Source organism: Elephas maximus, chromosome 22, assembly GCF_024166365.1.
Source record: "Elephas maximus indicus isolate mEleMax1 chromosome 22, mEleMax1 primary haplotype, whole genome shotgun sequence".
Taxonomy (NCBI): Eukaryota; Metazoa; Chordata; class Mammalia; order Proboscidea; family Elephantidae; genus Elephas; species Elephas maximus.
In genome coordinates, this window is record NC_064840.1 from 19,503,341 (window position 1) to 19,521,421 (window position 18,081).

Consider the following 18,081-nt stretch of genomic DNA (forward strand, 5'->3'; position numbering starts at 1 on the left):
AGGATATCTTTGTTCTAGACCTGAATACTGTTTGGAAGCAAGTGTGTTTCAGAGTTTAGTTCTTCATCTGCCTGTATGTAAACCAAAAACCAAACCCGTTGCTGTCGAGTTGATTCTGACTCATGGCAGCCCCATACGTTAGAGCAGATCCGCCCCATAGGGTCTTCTTGGCTGTAATCTATATGGGATCAGATCGCCAGGCCTTTCTTCTGCAGCACTGCTGGGTAGTTTTGAACTGCCAGCCTTTAGATTAAGTGCTATGGCTGCTAACCAAAAGCTCAGCAGTTCGAATCTGCCAGGTGCTCCTTGGAAACCCTGTGGGGCGGTTCTACCCTGTCCTGTAGGGTCGCTATGAGTCAGAATTGACTCGACGGCAGTGGTTTTTTTTGGTTTGGGGACTCACCTGTCCGCAAATAACAGAGGTAATAATTTGGTCACCTACGAAGAGTTGTCCACACAGCATTTTTTTTCTAAGTGAGTGCCAAAATTTAAAAATTGGAAAAATTCATATAAAATACCAGATTCTTGATTTCTCCTGAAAATTTGATTATCTGGCCATCTGGGGCCTGCATTCCTAGAGAACTATGCTCCACAGAATTTTCAGTCGCTGATTTTTTAGAAGTAGATCACCAGGCCTTTTTTCTGAGGCACCTCTAGGAAGACTCAAACCTCCAACCTTCTGCTTTGCAGTTGATCACTTTAGCTGTTTGCACCCCCCGCCCCAGGCACTCTATGAATTTAAAAAAGAAAAAATAAACAACCCATTGCCATGTAGTCAGTTCCAACTCACAGTAACCCTATAGGAGAGAGTAGAACTGCCCCATAGGGTTTCCAAGGAGAGGCTGGCGGATTCGAACCGCCGACCTTTTGGTTAGCAGGCAATCACTTAACCACTGTACCATCAGGGCTCCCCTCTATGAATTAAAAAACCAAACCTGTTGCCGTCAGGTCGATTCCAACTCATAGCAACCCTATAGAACAGAGTAGAACTGCGCCATAGAATTTCCAAGGAGCACCTGGAGGATTTGAACTGCTGATCTTTTGGTTAGTAGCTTTAGCTTTTAACCACTAGGCCACCAGGGCTTCTCATACAGGTTGCCACTGAGTGGACTCTGACTCAGCGATGATATAGGACAGAGTAGGACTGCCCCATAGGGTTCCGGAGGAGGCAGTTCCAGATTCGAACTGCCAGTCTTTTGGATGCCAACCGAGCTCTTAACCACTGTGCCACCAAGGCTCCCCTCTATAAACTAGGTACTGTTATTCCCATTTTAAAGATGAGAAAACATGCTCAGAGAGGTTAAGACTGTTACCTAAGATGACACAGCTTGAAGCAGCTGAGGCTCAGGCCTGGGTCTCTTCGGTACTGGATAGAGCCCTCGGCCCTGATCACTAGGCACCAGTGTCTCTCCCAAGCGCTCACACGCGTCTGGGGAATGAACGAGAGGCCTGAACAGAGCTGGCCCTCGAGGACAGGTTTGCAAGGCACTGGGCAACAGCATGTTTGGAGCGAGAATCAAAAGGCAGAGCTCAATTCCAGCCTGGCTGACAGCTCTTCAGGGCGGGAGTCCTGGAACCCAGGGAGACTCAGAACCCTGCAGGGCTGGTCACAGCACAGACGGCCCAGTCCCACTCCGAAGAGTGTCTCACTCAGAAAGTCTCAGCCGAGGACAAATTTGCATTTCTAGTAAGTTCCCAGGAGGTGCTGACATGGGTGATCTGGGGACCATACTTTGAGGGGCACTGCTGTAGTGCATCCAAGTCAGATGAACGGTTCTGCCGCCCCCCCACCCAGCTCCCTCAGCCCACACCCCAGCATGAAGCAGTCATGTGGGAGCAGCTGAGCACCCGCAGCTCACACTCCTCACTCAAGAGGCCCAGAATTCCTGTAACACAGGACTCAAAGAGACAAATGTCCCTGACGTCTGGAGCTGGGCACTCTTCCCAGCTGGAAGGCAGGCGTCATTTGGGAGCATAGGCTTGGAAACAGCCGCCTTCAGCTGGAAGTCTGGCTAGAAGGTGGGACAGGGGCCGCTTTTAAGCTACCCTCTCTCAGCAAGGACTCCATTTTATTCAGGTTATGTGTTTACGTAGCTTTAGGGGATGCTCTAAAACCAGCAGTGTGTGCCTGCAACACAGCCCTCAAAACACAAAAGCCACAACCAAAAACATGCTGATTTGTAGCGTTTGCCAATAGCCGTGGGGTAAACACTCCCACATGGACAATTTCAAGCTACCAACAGGTTAAATAACAGGCTTGCAAAATTCCTGAGTATTCAACAATCAGTCAGCTCCCCACAGTTGGTATGAGCAGGCTCTGTTGTTGTTAGCTGCCAGAGTCACCACCAGCTCATGGTGACCCCAAGCACAGCCAAAAGAAATGCTGACCAGTCCTGTGCCATCCCCATGAGCGCTTGTAGATTGGGCCATTGTGATCCACAGGGTTTTCTCTGGCTGTAATCTTTACCGAAGCAGATTGCCAGGTCTCTCTCCTGAAGAGCCGCTGGGTGGGTTCGAACCTCCAAACTTCTGGTTAGCAGCTTAACCATTGCCCCACCAGGCTCCTAGTTGTTGTTGTTGTGTGCTATGGAGTCAATTCCGAAACTACTGTTGCATATTACGACACGAATGAACCTCCAGAAACATTCTGCTGAGTGAAAGAAGCCAGACAGAAAAGGCCACATATTGTAGGATTCCATTTATATGAAAAATCCGGAGTGAGCAAATACAGAGAGACAGAAAGCAGATTGGTAGTTGCAGGGCCTGGGGGATGAGAGGATGGGAGTGACTGCTCAGGGGCCCGGGCTTCCCATGGGGGATGAAAGTACTTTGGATCTAGATGGAGGTGGCGGGTACACAACGTTGTGAATGCATAAAATGCCACCGAATTGGTTAAAATGGTCAACTTTATGTTATGTAAATTTTGCCACAATAAAAAAAGAAATCTCTCATCCCTTAACACTGTCACTGATGTTCCCGGAATCCAGTTGTCCATTTATTAAACAAATAGTTATTGAACACTGACCTTGTGCCAGGCCCAAAGGTGCTGCTAGGGTAACACAGGTGAACCAAACAGACTCAGACTCCTTCCTACAGTGCTCACAGTCTACGAGAAGGGGGAACAGGCATTAAATATATATATATATATATATATATATATATATATATATTTTGTTTTACTAAATATGTGGCACAAAGAGTTAAGCGTTCGCTTACTAACCAAAAGGTTGGTCATTTGAGCTCACCTAGAGGTACCTTGAAAGAAAGATCTGGCAATCTGCTTCCAGAAAGTCACAGCCTTGAAAATTCTATAACTGACCAACTTGTGTAGAAATTGTTGAATGGGAACCTGAACTGCTGTGTAAACCTTCACCGAAAACACAATAAAAAATTATCAGAAAAAGAAAACCCTTTGAAATGCAGTTCTACCCCGCAACACGCGGTGTTGTCATGAGTCGGAATCAACTTGATGAAAACTAATTTGGTTATAGATATATGTGCATGTGTGTGTGTGTGTTTAGAGAGAGGTATACAGATAAAGATATATAGATTGGAGTCCCTGGGTGGTACAAATGGTTAACACACTCTGCTGCTAACTGAAAGGTTGGAGGTTTGAGTCCATCCAGAGATGCCTCAGAAGAGAGGCCTGGTGATCTACTTCCAAAAAATCAGCTATGAAAAACCCTGTGGAGCACAGTTCTACTCTGATACATGAGTCACCATGAGTCGGGGTTATCTACATGGCAACTGGGTTTTATAGATACAGATACAGCTGTATCGCTATCGGAAACCCTGGTGGCAAGGTGGTTAAGAGCTATGGCTGCTAACCAAAAGGTTGGCAGTTTGAATCTACCAGGTGCTCCTTGGAAACCCTATGGGGCAGTTCTACTCTGTCCTATGGGTCACTATGAGTCAGAATTGACTTGACAGCAGTGGGTTTGGCTTGGTTTGGTTTGGTATAGGTCTCTTGCACATCGTGAGAAATGCTGTGAATAAAATGAACTGGTACGGTGACAGAGGGTAGTGGACTGAGGGAGCAGGGAAGTCTGGCCAGGAAGGTGACATGTCAGTTCTCGAACCCGCTGAGTAAGGGGTGGTGTGAAATGGGTTCCAGGAAGAGAACCACAAATGAGGAGAGCTCTCTGTCCCCAGGAAGCAACACCCAAATCAAAAATATAAACAGTCCCTCAGAGTATTCCTGGAAGATGGAAATATAATTTTGAGCCCCACTACTAACCTAAAAGTTAGCAGTTTGAACCCACCCAGCAGCACCTTGAAGAAAGGCCTGGTGACCTGCTTCTGTAAAGATTACAGCCAAGAAAACCCTATGCAAAGGAAAGGAAGGAAATAGATATTTATGTGCGCTACCGATTCATTTTCAGGAATGAAGGGAAGGTCAATGGCTTGCCCTTGACCCTGAGGATGACATCACAGAAGGAAATAGCTGTGGGGCCTGGTGCTCTTCCTTGAGTCTTGCTGAGAAGGCGGCTCACATCCTCCCCTCAAGGACTGTCCAGGGATCCCTACTTCCTACTGTGAGTAGTTGCCACCACTGTGACCTTTTTGGAAGGCAATATGTGATATCTTTCAAAATTCTAGATGCCCTGTGCCTCCACTCAGAATTTCTCTGCTAGGCATTTGTCACAGGGATAGGTCTCAAGAATCAACAGTTTATGGTACTAATAATGACATCTGTGGATTACTAGCTTGCCAGTGTACAGTGCTTTACATGGATTATTTTAGTTAATCTCCGCTATAACTATTCCTAAGGCCCCGGGTGGTACCGACCATTCAAGCCCCACTACTAACCTAACGATTGGCAGTTTAAACCCACCCAGCAGTGCTGTGGAAGAAAGGCCTGGTGATCTGCTTCTGTGAAGGTCACAGGCAAGAAAATCCTATGGAGCTCAGTTCTACTCTGTAACGCATGGGGTCGCCATGAGTCAGAATCGATCTGAGGGCAACAGGTTGGGTTAATCACTATCCCCATTTTACAGACATGGAAACTGAAGTACAAAAAAAAAAAAGGGGGGGCTGAAAACTTGCCCTATGTCACGCAGGAAGCAGCTTTGGTAAAAGCCATCTAACCTCAGAGTCCCCCTGCCCAGCCCCTCTGCTTAATTGTCTTCTAGCGCTAGCACGCTGTTGGCAGCTTTGTTTGTGATAATAATAAACTTGAAACAAACTGTCATCAGGAGGGGGGCGATTCAATAGATTATGGCATATCCCTTTAACGAAATACTAAAAAAAAGAATTGATGCTGATCTCTAAGGACCAACGGGGAAAGATTGTTTTTTTATTATTGTGGTAAACTCTACATAACAAAATTTTGTCATTTTAACCATTGATAAGTGTACAATTCAGTGACATTAATTACATCCATCCTATTGCGTAACCACCCCCGCTATCCATTTTCAAACGGTTTTCATCACCTTAAATAGAAACTCAGTACCCGTTCAGCAGGAGCTCCCTCTTGCTCACTCCCATCCACCCGCCCCTGCTGACCTCTGATAAACTTAGGTCTGTATGTACTGGGGAGCCCTGGTGGTGCAGTGGTTGAGGGCTCACCTGCTAACCAGAAGGTCGGCAGTACGAATCCACCAGGCGCTCCTCGGAAACCCTAGGGAACAGTTCTACTCTGTCCTATAGTGTCACTGAGTCAGAATCGACTTGACAGCAGCAGGTTTTGGTCTGGTAAGTCTTTGCCTATTCTAGATATTTCGTACAAGTGGGATCATACAATATTCATCCTTTTGTGTCTGACTTATTTTGCTCAGCATACGAGGTTCATTATTAAATGTGCTATAATCCGGTCCCTGTGGTCTAGGCCCTTACTACTCAAGGCCTGGACCAGGACTCCCAGCATCCCCTAGGAGCTTGTTAGGAATGCTGAGTATTAGGCCCCTACCCGGACCTACAGCACTAACATCTGCATTTTAACCAGGTCGCGGGCAGTCTGTGTGCTGGTCTAGGCTATCTGTGCTCATATAATCATAAACATTTCTAGAAGGATACATGAGAAGCCAAAGGCTAGCTGCTCGTAACAAGGAAGACTGGATGGGAATGGGGGGTCTTAAGGGAAGGAAGATTTTTTTCACTTTTCATTTTGGACCCTTCTGTAATGTCTGAAATTTTTAACCTGTCATCTATTACTTTTATAATAAATATCAATAACCATACCTGTACCCATTGCCATCAGTCAATTCCAACTCATAGCGGCCCTACAGGACAGAGTAGAACTGCCCCGTAGGGTATCCTAGGTGTCTTAGGCTGGATTCTCTAGAGAAACAAAATAATGAAGCGCATATATGTGTGTGTTGGAGCATATATACATATACGTGTGTGTATATGTCTCTGTGTGTGTGTATAAAGAGAGATTTAACTCAAGGAAATGGCTCACACTGTTATAGAGGCTGGTGAGTCCCAAATCTGTGGGTCAGGCGTCCGGCAGGAAGCTTCTTCTGACTCACGTGGCTGCAGGGGCTGATGAACCCACAAGTGGGAGGTCAGATGACAGGCTGTTGGCTCATGGGGCTGTGGAAGCTGGCGAATTCCCAAATCACTAGGTCAGATGTCGGGCTCCTGGCTCCCAGCTCTCCAGGAGCAGATGAGTCCCAGAATCAGCAGGTCAGACGACAGGCTGCTAGCTCAGGTCCCAAGAACTGGAGGTCAGATGATGACGAGCCAGATGCAGGATCCACAGCTCGAGAGAGCTTTGCCAAGGCATCCGTAAGTACATTGGATGCAGGCCGCACCCTCAAGGAAACTCCCCTTACATCAGATAAGGTGGTAACTTAAGGGTGTAGCTTGAGTAAAGGTGGTGACTTGAGTCACACACTTCGTTACTCAAGATACACTCCACACTAATTCTACCTCATTAGCATATAGAAGTTTAGGATTTACAACACATAAGATGGAGGATAATTATACAATACCACATAATAGAGGACAATTACATCAGATTACAAAACAGAGGACAGTTACACAATACCGGAAATCATGGCCTAGCCAAGTTGACATGTTACATTAACCAGTGCCAACCCAAAAACCAAACTGACTGCTGCTGAGTCCATTCCAACTCATAGCGACCCTATAGGACAGAGTAGAACTGCCTCATAGGGTTTCCAAGGCTGTAAATCTCTATGGAAACAGACTGTCACATCTTTCTTCCATGGAGCAGCTGGTGGGTTCAAACCATTGACCTTTTGGTTAGCAGCTGAGTGCTTAACCACTGCACCATGAGGGCCCCTCCTAAGTAACCATAGTGACTAACTACGGAACTCTTATTTATCACGTGGCATGCTGCTAAGCACATTACAGATGTTTTCATCTGGGAAATGGGGACAACAGAACATTCAGGACCAGTGTGAGGATTAACCGAGTTTGACGAGCAGGAAGGTTGTGGGCATTTAGTAAATACTGGCTTCCATACGGAGCCCTGGAGGTGCGGTGGTTAAGAGCTCAGCTGCTAACCAAAAGGTCGGCAGTTCAAATCCACCCGCCACTCCTTGGAAACTCTATGGGGCAGTTCTACTCTGTCCCGTAGGGTTGCTAGAGTCAGAATCGACTCGACCGCAACAGGGTTGGTTTTGGTTTGGTTTCCTTATGACTCCAAACCAAAACACCAAACCCCTTGCTGTTGAGTCAGTTCCAACTCATGGCGACCCCCTATGTTACAGAATAGAACTGTTCCATGGGGTTTTCTTGGCTGTAATCTTTATGGAATCAGATCGCCAGGCCTTTCTTCTGTGGTGTCACTGGCTGGGTACGACATACCAACCTTTTTGTTACTAGTTGAGCGCAAACTGCTTGCACCCTCCAGGGACCTTTTGCCTTACAACTCCAGCCTCCTTCAATTCACCTTTCTACCTTGAACGTGGAGTATGTTGACCTTTGTCAAATGAGGCTTGGAGAAAATGGCTTAGCTACCTGCAATTTTCAACCAGGATCAGTTCACATTTCTTCAGTGGCAAACCACTAGGGCACCTTTATTTATGAAAACTTGCTTTAAAACAGACCTTTGACATTAAATTATACTCAGAAATCCGGACTACATTTTAAATCAGTTATGTTCCTAAAAGTATTTATTAACCACGTAAGCCAAGATTTCCCAAGGGAAAAAAAATTTAATATGAAAGAAGAAGAAAATAGCAGTGGCATATGTTAACTATATGGGAGTTTTGAAGCAGGCTGGCTCACAGTTTCTTGGCATTTGTTGTGTATATATAGCATATAATTTACCAAAATATCAGGGAATGTTTATTTTATATAATGTTGCTATTAAAGAAGAAGAAGAAGAACTTGAGGAAATAGCTGTCAACTTAAAGGCCTTGTTTGTACCACCATGTAATTCCCTTTAGTACCTTAATTTAGAGCCTATGACCTTGATTGGGTCTTCCGAAAAAGGAAGTTTTTTCTCGCTTTTCATCTGCACTTCTGGACTTTTATACCCTGTGTTCATGAATCTATCAGACTGAAAAGGAAGCTTAAACCTAAGATTATTCCTGGGTAGAATTCAGAGTCTTCACAAATACAGCAGTCATCTGCCATAAAGAAGAAGAAAGCCCAGGTCTGGGAAGTCAACTGACCTGGGTTTGAATCCCTCCTTTGCCATTTGGTAGCTGTGTGACCTTGGGTAGGTTACTTCACCTCTCTAAACCTCAGTTTCCTTCCCCATAAAATGAAGATGAGATAGTTCTTACCTCACAAGGTTGCCATGGAGATTAAAGAAGTCCACAGAGACAGAACACCTTGCAGCACCTGGCACCATCATTCAGTCTTTCAACAAGCGTTTATTGAGTGCTGACTATGTTGTGAGTGCTGGGGACATAAAGGGGGACAAAATAGATGTGGTTCCTTGGCCTCATGAAATGGGTGATCTAGTGGAGTAGTCCACTGATATACAAGTAAACCAAAAAGTTGTTGTTGTTGTTGTTAGGTGTCGTCGAGTCAGTTCTGACTCATAGCAGCCCTGTGTACAACAGAACAAAATGTAGCCTGGTCTTGTGCCATCCTTACGATCTTTGCTATATTTGAGCCTATCATTGCAGCCACCGTGTCAATCCATCTCCATGAAGGTCTTCCTCTCTTTCCCTTGCGCTCTACCAAGCGTGATGTCCTTTTCCATCACTGGTCCCTCTTGATAACATGTCCAAAGTTCGTGAGATGAAGTCTCGCCATTCTTGCTTCCAAGGAGCATTATGGTGTGCTTCTTCCGAGACAGATTTGTTCGTTCTTCTGGTAGGCCATGGTTATATTCAATGTTCTTCGTCAATGCCATAATTCAGATGCATGAATTCTTCAGTCTTCCTTATACATTGTCCAGCTTTCACATGCCTATGAGGCGATTGAAAAGACCACAGCTTGGGTCAGGTGCACCTTAGTCCTCAAAGTGACATCTTTGCTTTTTAATATTTCAAAGAGGTCTTTTGTAGCAGATTTGCCCAATTCAATATGTCTTCGTTTGATTTCTTGACAAGTCATTACACATTTGCAAATGGATGTATCTTGAGAAGAAAGCGAACAGGGTGCTGAGATAAAGGACAACTGGGAGGGAGGAGTGGTCAGCGAAGATCTTTCTGAGGTGGCTGAATCCAAGAGGACAAGGAGAAGACAGTCATGCACACATGAAGGGCCAGATAGAGAGACCAGCTGGTGCAAAGGCTAGGTGGTGGGGCCAAGGAGATGAGATCAGAGAGACAGGCTGGATCATGCAGCCTGAGATGGAGACCACAGTGAGGAGTGTTAGTGTTTACCTGGGACCAGTGGGAAGCCACTGAAGAGTTTCAAGAAAGGCAAGAGTGTGCAGCATGGTCAGAGTTGAGTTTTTGAGAAGATCACTGAGGCATAGTCCCCCACAAGACAAAGAATGGATTGTGGAAAGGCAAGAGAGGAAATGGAGAGGGGGGAGGAGGACACCTGCTCAGTCAAGCAAGTTTGACTAAGGGGTTGATTTAAGAGAGTTACTGGGGATGGGGGTTGACTTAGGGTAGTTACAGGGGTTGGAGGATGGACTAAGAGAATTGCAGTGGGTAGGGGGCTGGAGAGTTCACCAAATATTAGTCTCCCTCTCCCCCACCTCATTCTTCCAATCAGTACACGAAGACATGTTCCTATAGGGAAGTCCGTCTGTAAGGCTCACCAGCCCATGATAGGACAACAAAGAACCACATTGTAACAAGGGTCCAGCATATTTGGTGAGCTCAGTCAACATCCACTGACAATCAGCATCGCTCAGCTTTGTCCCAGGTACCTTAGCTATGTCATATTAGGGCATCTTTGGAGTCTTACACATATTGACAAATGTGGGTGGCTGTTGTTATTAGGTGTCGTCAAGTCAGCTTGTACTCATGGCCACCTCACGTGCAACAGAAGGAAATTTTATCCCGGTCTGCTCCATCTTCACAATTGTTAGTGTGTTCAAGTCCATTGTTGTGGCACTGTATATTTTGAGTGCCTTCTAACGTAGGGGCTCATCTTCTAGCAGTACATCAGACAATATTCTGTTGTGACCCATTTTCTAATTTTCAAAAGTAGATCATCAGGCCTTTCTTCCTAGTCTGTCTTAATCTAGAAGCTCTGCTGAAACCTGTCCACCATGGGCGACCCTGCTGGTATTTGAAATACTGGTGGCCTAGCTTCCAGATCATAGCAACATACAAGCCACCAGAAGATGACAAATTGACAGACGGTTGTCAGAAATATGGGTTAGAAGATGTGGACCTAGAACAGCAGAAACTGCCAAGCTTACTAAAAAATGGACTTGCTTTGTCTCCTTTAAGACAAGACCTGAGGCTCTTCTTGATCTGTATGATTTGAGAAGAGACTTCTCAGGGTCTGGACCTCTATCTCCAAGTATTTGAGGTCCTGGTATGTGAAAATGGCAGAGGTTTGCTCAACTGGGACCCAGAGAACAGACCTTAAACTTCTGGGTGTAAGGAAGAGGGAAACAGATTTCAACTCAATATGAGGCGGAGCCTTCTCAAGGCAGAGAAGTCCAGAGATGAAAGGACCACTTTAGAAGGCGGTGAGTTGGAGCTAACAAAACTATTTCCTGATTCACTGGGTGGTAAGTGTCTTTGCTATTAAAATTTAGTTCTTCTCTTGCTGGAAAACAACAAAAGCAACAACAACCATGTGATCGGTAAGTCAAACTGCCATTCTCCCTACCTCCCTGATCTAGGGTTGAAAATGCGAAGAGAGTAGGGAGCAGAAAGGTAAACGGAATGAAACAAGGCTGTGCCTTATCTTTCAGGTAGCCAAGCTGTTCAGTGGCTTAGGCTTAATTAATAATGGTAGTCCCAACTGTCAGGGAAAAATAATTCAGCTGATGGACAGATTTTCTGCATTTTGTATTTTCCATTCATACAGTTTTTATTTTTTAATCCTTTGATCTGCGTAATACTGGTCCACACGGGAATCTAGTATTAGATTGAATCTACGGTGCGCTAGATGTCCCTATATAGTGCTAACAACTAACGTGCTCAGCTGCTAACCAAAAGATTGAAGGTTTGAATCCACTCAGAGGCACCTTGGAGGAAAGGCCTGGCAATCTATTTCTAAAAAATAAGTCTCTGGAAACCCTATACACATAGGACGGCCATGAGGCAGAATAAACTCAACAGCTAACAAAAAAAACACGGCATGCCAGGCAACACCTGCCCTCACGTGGCTTTCATTCTAGTGAAGGAAGACAGCCACTAAACAATAAATGAGTGAATTATATACTCTGTTAGAAGGTGATAAGTGACGTGAAAAAAAAGAAAAAGTAGAACAGGTGCTGGAGGGTGAGGGCAGAGGGCTGCATCTTTAAAAAAGGGTGATCAGCATAGGCTTTGGTGAGAAGGTGTTCATTTGAGACTTGACAAAGGAGAAGCAGATACCTTGGAGAAAAGCTTTTTAAGGTCCTGAGGCTGGAGCCTACTTGGCTTACTTAAAGAATAGCAAGGAGGCCAGTGTGGCTGAAGTAGCATGAACGATGGGGAGAGTGGAGGAAATGAGACGAGACGGGAAACAGGGTCTCAGATCCTGTAAGGCCTCATGGCCATTGCAAAGACTTGGCTTTTCTCCAAGTGAGTTGGGAGCCATGAGAGGATTTTGAGCAGAGGCAAGAAGTGATCTGACTTTTAAAGGCTTCCTCTGGATGCTGCACTGAGAATAGACTGTAGGGAGGCAAGAGCATGTGCAAGAAAACCAAACCATCAAGGGGACCATTTCAAGCAACCCAGGTGACAGATGACAGGGGCTTGAGCCTGGGGGGGAGGAGGATAGCCATAGAGGTCGAGAAAAGAGGTTGGAGTATGGATGTAGCTTAAAGGCAACATCCAGGATTCCCTGATGGATTGAAAGTTAAATATGAGAGAGAGGAGTTAAAACTGACTCCAGTTTTTGGCCTGAACAACAGGATGGATGGAGTCACCAACAACTGGCATGGGTGAGGCTGAGAGGAGTATGGCAGAGGAAGATCAGGGGCTTAAGTTTGGACATAAGCTTTCTCATGGAATTAGTCTTCTGAAAGGAGACCATGAGTTCCAGGTGCCTTGGTACCCGAACAAGTTGGGGAATAAGGGAAGCAGGGATCCAGAGTGAAGAAGGAAAAATAACACCAGCATCATTAATTGGGTCTGTACCTGGAACCGGACACTGTGCTGAGAACTTGCCAAGGATTACCCCCCTGATCCTTACAAGAGCCCTACCACGTGGACACCATCATTATCCCCATTGTACAGATGAGCACCGAGCCTTGGGGAAACGAAGTCACTGGCCTGAGGTCTCCCAGAGTCAGGGTTTGAACCCAGATCTATTGGACTCAGAGCTCAGACTTTTACCCTTGTTGCCGATTAAGGCCAGGAGAAGCCAGGGGAAGATTCATTGAGGTGATAAGCTTAAGCTCAATTCTGGAAAATAGGATTTATAGGAAAGGAGAGAGGATGGATTGAGCAAACACAGGATGAAATTCCAGCCCCTTGTCACGTAACTACAAGGTCCTGAGTGGCCCCGGCTGTTCTTTACAGCCTTCCTCATGCTACTTACTCATTCTATTCCACTGGTCTGATTTTGAGGACTCTAAGATTGGTGCGAGTGGCTATGTGCTTGACTACTAACCAAAAAGCTGGAGGTTCGAATCCACCCAGAGGTACCTCAGAGGAAAGGCCTGGTGATCTGCTTGTGATAGGTCACAGCCTTGAAAACCCAGTTCTATTCTGCAACGTATGGGGTCACCATCAGTCGGAGCAGATTCAACGGCAACTAGTTGGTTGGTTGGCCTGAATCTGAGACACATCAAACTTTTTCCCACCTCAGGTCTTTTACCCACACAGTTCCCTCTGCCTGGAATGGTCCTCATTGTATCTCTTCACCTGGATGACTCCTACTCATTTCTGAGGGCTTTGCTCAAACACCATTCCCTCAAGAAAGCTTTCCCTGATCCTCCCTCCTCTCGTGTAGAGCTAGTCTCACCTCACCCTGCACTTCTCCTTTATAGCCCAGTTAAGACGATTGTCGTAACTATTTGCACAATTACATGTCCAGTGTCTGCCTCTCCCAAGAGGCCAGGGCTATCCAAGAGAGCTTCCTGCAATGAGAAATGTTCTAGACTTGGGCTGTCCGATGTGGCCAACGACTAGCCACCTGTAGCTATTGGGCACTTGAAACGTGATTAATGCAACTGAAGAACAAATTTTTTAATTTTATGTCATTTAAATTTAAATAGCCACATGTGGCTAGTGGCTACCGTATTGGACCTCGCAGTTCTAGACTGTGGACCAAGGGCATGGACCATATCTACTACATTCATTTATAGAATCCCTTGTATCTATGATGGTGTCCAAGTAAATTGTTGAATGAATGAAATCTGCAAACCTTGCTTTCAAGAAATCATCCTAGAAAGGAGAGACCCAGAAAAGTCTGATTTGCCCAAGGTCAAAAAAAAAAAAAAAAATTATGCCATGAGGCAGAACTAGATGTAAACTCTCTGCCTTCTGAATTTCCCATACGTGATACCATCCCTGACTAGATAGCAAGTGAAAGGCAGGGGTTATTTGTGGTCTCTAAGGAACCATCCCAGAGCTGTGTGAAGGTGCCCCCAAGTCCAAATAAGGACTGTTTTCATTAGGTGCCTTCATTCCCTTCCCCCTCCCCCGACTCTGTAAACTACTTAGTGACTTATAATCTATTAACACTTGGCCTCCCAGGGGACTGAGCCTGTTCTGAAGTCCACTCTTGCCAGTCTTCTGCAAGGTAGGATTTTTTTTTTTTAAACCGTATTAGTCTCAGGAAATCTGCTGCTTGCAATTATGCGTAATATAGGCAGGGTGTGGTTTAAAAACATCTGAGTCGTGATTTTTAACCCACTCAGATTCATGTGACTTTCCTTTTTAGGTTTACTCTTTTTTATACATTGAGGTCAATAAATTTCAGGGCTAATTTTGACTTCATTCAAATGTAGTCTGGGATTTGCAGATCTGCATTTTTTGAGAGTCTAGCAGAGTGTTTTTAGAAATGATTTTTCAGATGTAATAATAATTAATATGTATTTAGTGTTTTGTGTCTTCCAGGCTTTTATATATATATGTATGTATATATGTATGTATGTACATATACATACATACGCACATATAAATATACACATACATATGGTTATGTTTTTGGCAAGAGTTTACACAGGAAACTAGGTTCTCATTTAACAATTTCTATTCACGGTATTCAGTGACATATCAGCATCTCAGTGTTCCCATTCTGGTTGTTCTGTTTTCCCTAATCTAGCTTCCCTGTGCCCCCTTACGGTCTCATCTTTGATGTAGGGTAAATGCTTACTGTTTGGTTTCATTTAGATAATTATTTGGAGGAGCAGTGTACTCACAAGTGATGTTATTTATTTTATGGGCCAGTCTGTCATTTGTCTGCCAGGCTTTTAGCACACATTATCTCATTTAATTTTCACAGTAACTCTATGAATCAAGTCCTATAAAGGTTTCTGTTTTATGGCTAGGGGAACTGAGTCCCAAGAGTTTAAATCACTTGCTCAAAGTCACACAATCAGGAAGTGACAGTCAATATTTGAACCCAAGTCTGTCTAGCTCAAGAGCCAATGCTTTCAACCAGCACACAATTTGGCCTTCCTAATAGGTATTTTTTTTTTAATAGGTATAAATGAAACCCTGGTGGTGTAGTGGTTAAGTGTTATGGCTGCTAACCAAGAGGTCAGCAGTTCGAAACGGCCAGGTGCTCCTTGGAAACTCTATGGGGCAGTTTTACTCTGTTCTATAGGTCGCTATGAGTTGTAATCGACTCGGCAGCAGTGGGTTTGGTTGGTTTTAATAGGTATTATGGAAACCCTGGTGGGGTAGTGGTTAAGTGCGATGGCTGCCACCCAAAAGGCTAGCAGTTCTAATCCACTAGGCGCTCCCTGGAAACTCTACAAGGCAATTCTACTCTGTCCTATAGGTTCGTTATGAGTCAGAATTGACTCGACGGCAATGGGTTTAGTTTTTTTTTGTTGTTGTTGTTAAATAGGTATTATAAGGAGCTGTGGTGGCACAGTGGTTAAGCACTCAGCTGCTAACCAAAAGGTCAGTGGTTCAAACTCACCAGCTGCTCCACAGAAGAAAGGTGTGGCAGTCTGCTTCCACGAGGATTACAGCCTTGGAAACCTTATGGGGCAGTTCTACTCTGTCTTATAGGGTCACTGTGAATTGAAATTGACTCGATAGCAATGGGGAATAGGTATTATATATATGCATTTATGTATGTAAAATATCAGGAAGAATAATTAAGAAACTTAACTCCAGGGACTGGAACTTGGAGTTGGAAAGGAGACTTACTTTTTATTTTTGTGCTTCTCTTTGAACTTTATCATATGTATACATAATTTTTATGACTGAAACCTAATTAATTTTAAAATTTAAATAAGTAAAACCCTTTTCCTATTTTTACTTTTTTAAATTAAGGAAGAATTTGTCATAATAGTACCATGTCTATGTATTAGTAGATTAAATAGACATGAATCTTTGCATGTTTTGCAAAGTTCACCTAGTCTGACATTATTTGAAAATGTATCACAGTAAATCTGCTGTTCCCACATGTACTATATCCTTATTCTGAGTAGAAGATTTCATATTTCAGTTTCTGAATTATTTTTTAGTTGAGAGCGACGGGTCTATTTTTGGATATATTTCCTTTCATTAAAAGCAGTATGTTTTCCTGGAGTTTTAAACATTAGCAAGTGGCCATCTAAGATGCATCAGTTGGTCTCAACCCACCTGTAGCAAAGAAGAATGAAGAACACCAAAGACACAAGGTGAGCCCAAGACACAGAAAGGGCCACATAAACCAGAGACTACATCAGCCTGAGACCAGAAGAACTGGATGGTGCCCAGCTACAACCTATGACTGCCCTGACAGGGAACACAACAGAGAATCCTGATGGAGCAGGAAAGCAGTGGGATGCAGACCTCAAATTCTTGTAAAAAGACCAGACTTAATGGTCTGACTGAGGCTGGAGGGACCCTGACGGTCATAGTCCCCAGACCCTTTGTTAGCCCAAGATTGAAACCATTCCCAAAGCCAATTCTTCAGACAGGGATTGGACTGGACTATAAGATAGAAAGTGATACTGGTAAGGGGTGAACTTCTTGGCTCAAGTAGACACATGAGACTATGTGGGCAGCTCCTGTCTGGAGGGCAGAATAGAAGGCAGGGGGGACAGGAGCTGGCTGAATGGACATGGGGAATACAGGGTGGAGAGGCAGAGTGTGCTGTCTCATTAGGGGGAGAGCAACTAGGAGTACCTAGCAAGGTGTATGTAAATTTTTATATGAGAGGCTGACTTGATTTGTCAACTTTCACTTAAAGCACAATAAATAAAACGTAGTATATTTTTCTTGAGAGACTTATACTCATTTACATTTTCCGTACTCATACATCAGCCTCTGGATATTATAACTGAGCATCCTTTAGCATTTAGGAAATAATGCCGTTACATAATAAGATATATTATTTGGTGATCAATTAATAAAAGCTTAAAATTAAAGTTTTAATTAATCAAAGTTTTAAAAATTAAAATTAATTTTACCCTGAGCAGTAAACATTACAATTGCCTTCAGTATTCAGAGCCTCAGAGAGCTATATCGGTCACACTAAAAGTCACTTGAGAGAATTCCTCAGTGGCTTAGTGGAAAATTTTTTTCTTTAAGAAAATGCAACCCTGCTAAGCAATAATGTATTCTTTCCAGCAATCCCAAATGAAGTCTACTTTTGCCATCCAAATGGCTAGTGCTTCTAAAAACTAAAACAGAAACCCCCAGAAATGTTCTTTTTAATGCCCTATTGCATACTCTTGGAATTTGTTTAATGAATCACCATCTGCTGGTGGTAGGAAAAATCTGTAAGAAGCCCCTCTACAAGGTCCTTGCCTTTTCCATTGCTGGGTTGTGTCCACCCAAGACTTCCAGAGGAATTTTTGTATCCCTTAAAAATCCCCATTTTCTAAGCAGTGTATTCTGATGTTCCCAAAGACAGCCTTTGAAGGAAAGTCCCACTCCAGCTAGCTGTTACAAAAACCTTTCATTCAGAAGAAGGCAAGAGGTTCCAGCCACAGTGCACAGCCCTCTCATTCACACACACTTTATAAACAACAGGACTTTGCCCAAGCCTCTCCTCTAGGAAGGGATCCCAGCTTTTCAGAAACCAGCTTGCAACATCAGTATCATTCCCTCCCAAAAGACCCTGCAGAAAAATCAGGAATTTCACAGCATAGGACAAGGGCTGGAAAGGACCGATGTCATTGCGTGGGCTCATGAATTCAGTCCACATTTCAAAACAGCAGCTAATGCTTCCTTAAAACCCAGACCTCAAGATTCCTTTGGAATGGAGAGCAATTAACAGAGAAATCATCGCACCGTGGCTCTCCATAAGATCCTGATGGATCTGAAAAATTGAACTGAGTCAGAGATACACAGGCTGGGGCTGCTGGGGTAGGAAAATGGCTTGTCTCCTGAAGGCCTAATTCCTTCCTCTGAGACAAAAAAACAGTTCCCTTTAAATTCAAGAAGCCACGCAGAGATGTTCCCCCTTCCCCGAGGG

General features: G+C 44.3%; 1 protein-coding gene across 1 annotated transcript in view; it reads right to left on the bottom strand.

Moving 5' to 3' along the window:
- Positions 1-18,081, bottom strand: part of SVOP (SV2 related protein) — an 81,037-nt gene that overhangs the window by 62,766 nt on the left and 190 nt on the right. The gene's annotated exons all lie outside the window — the stretch shown is intronic.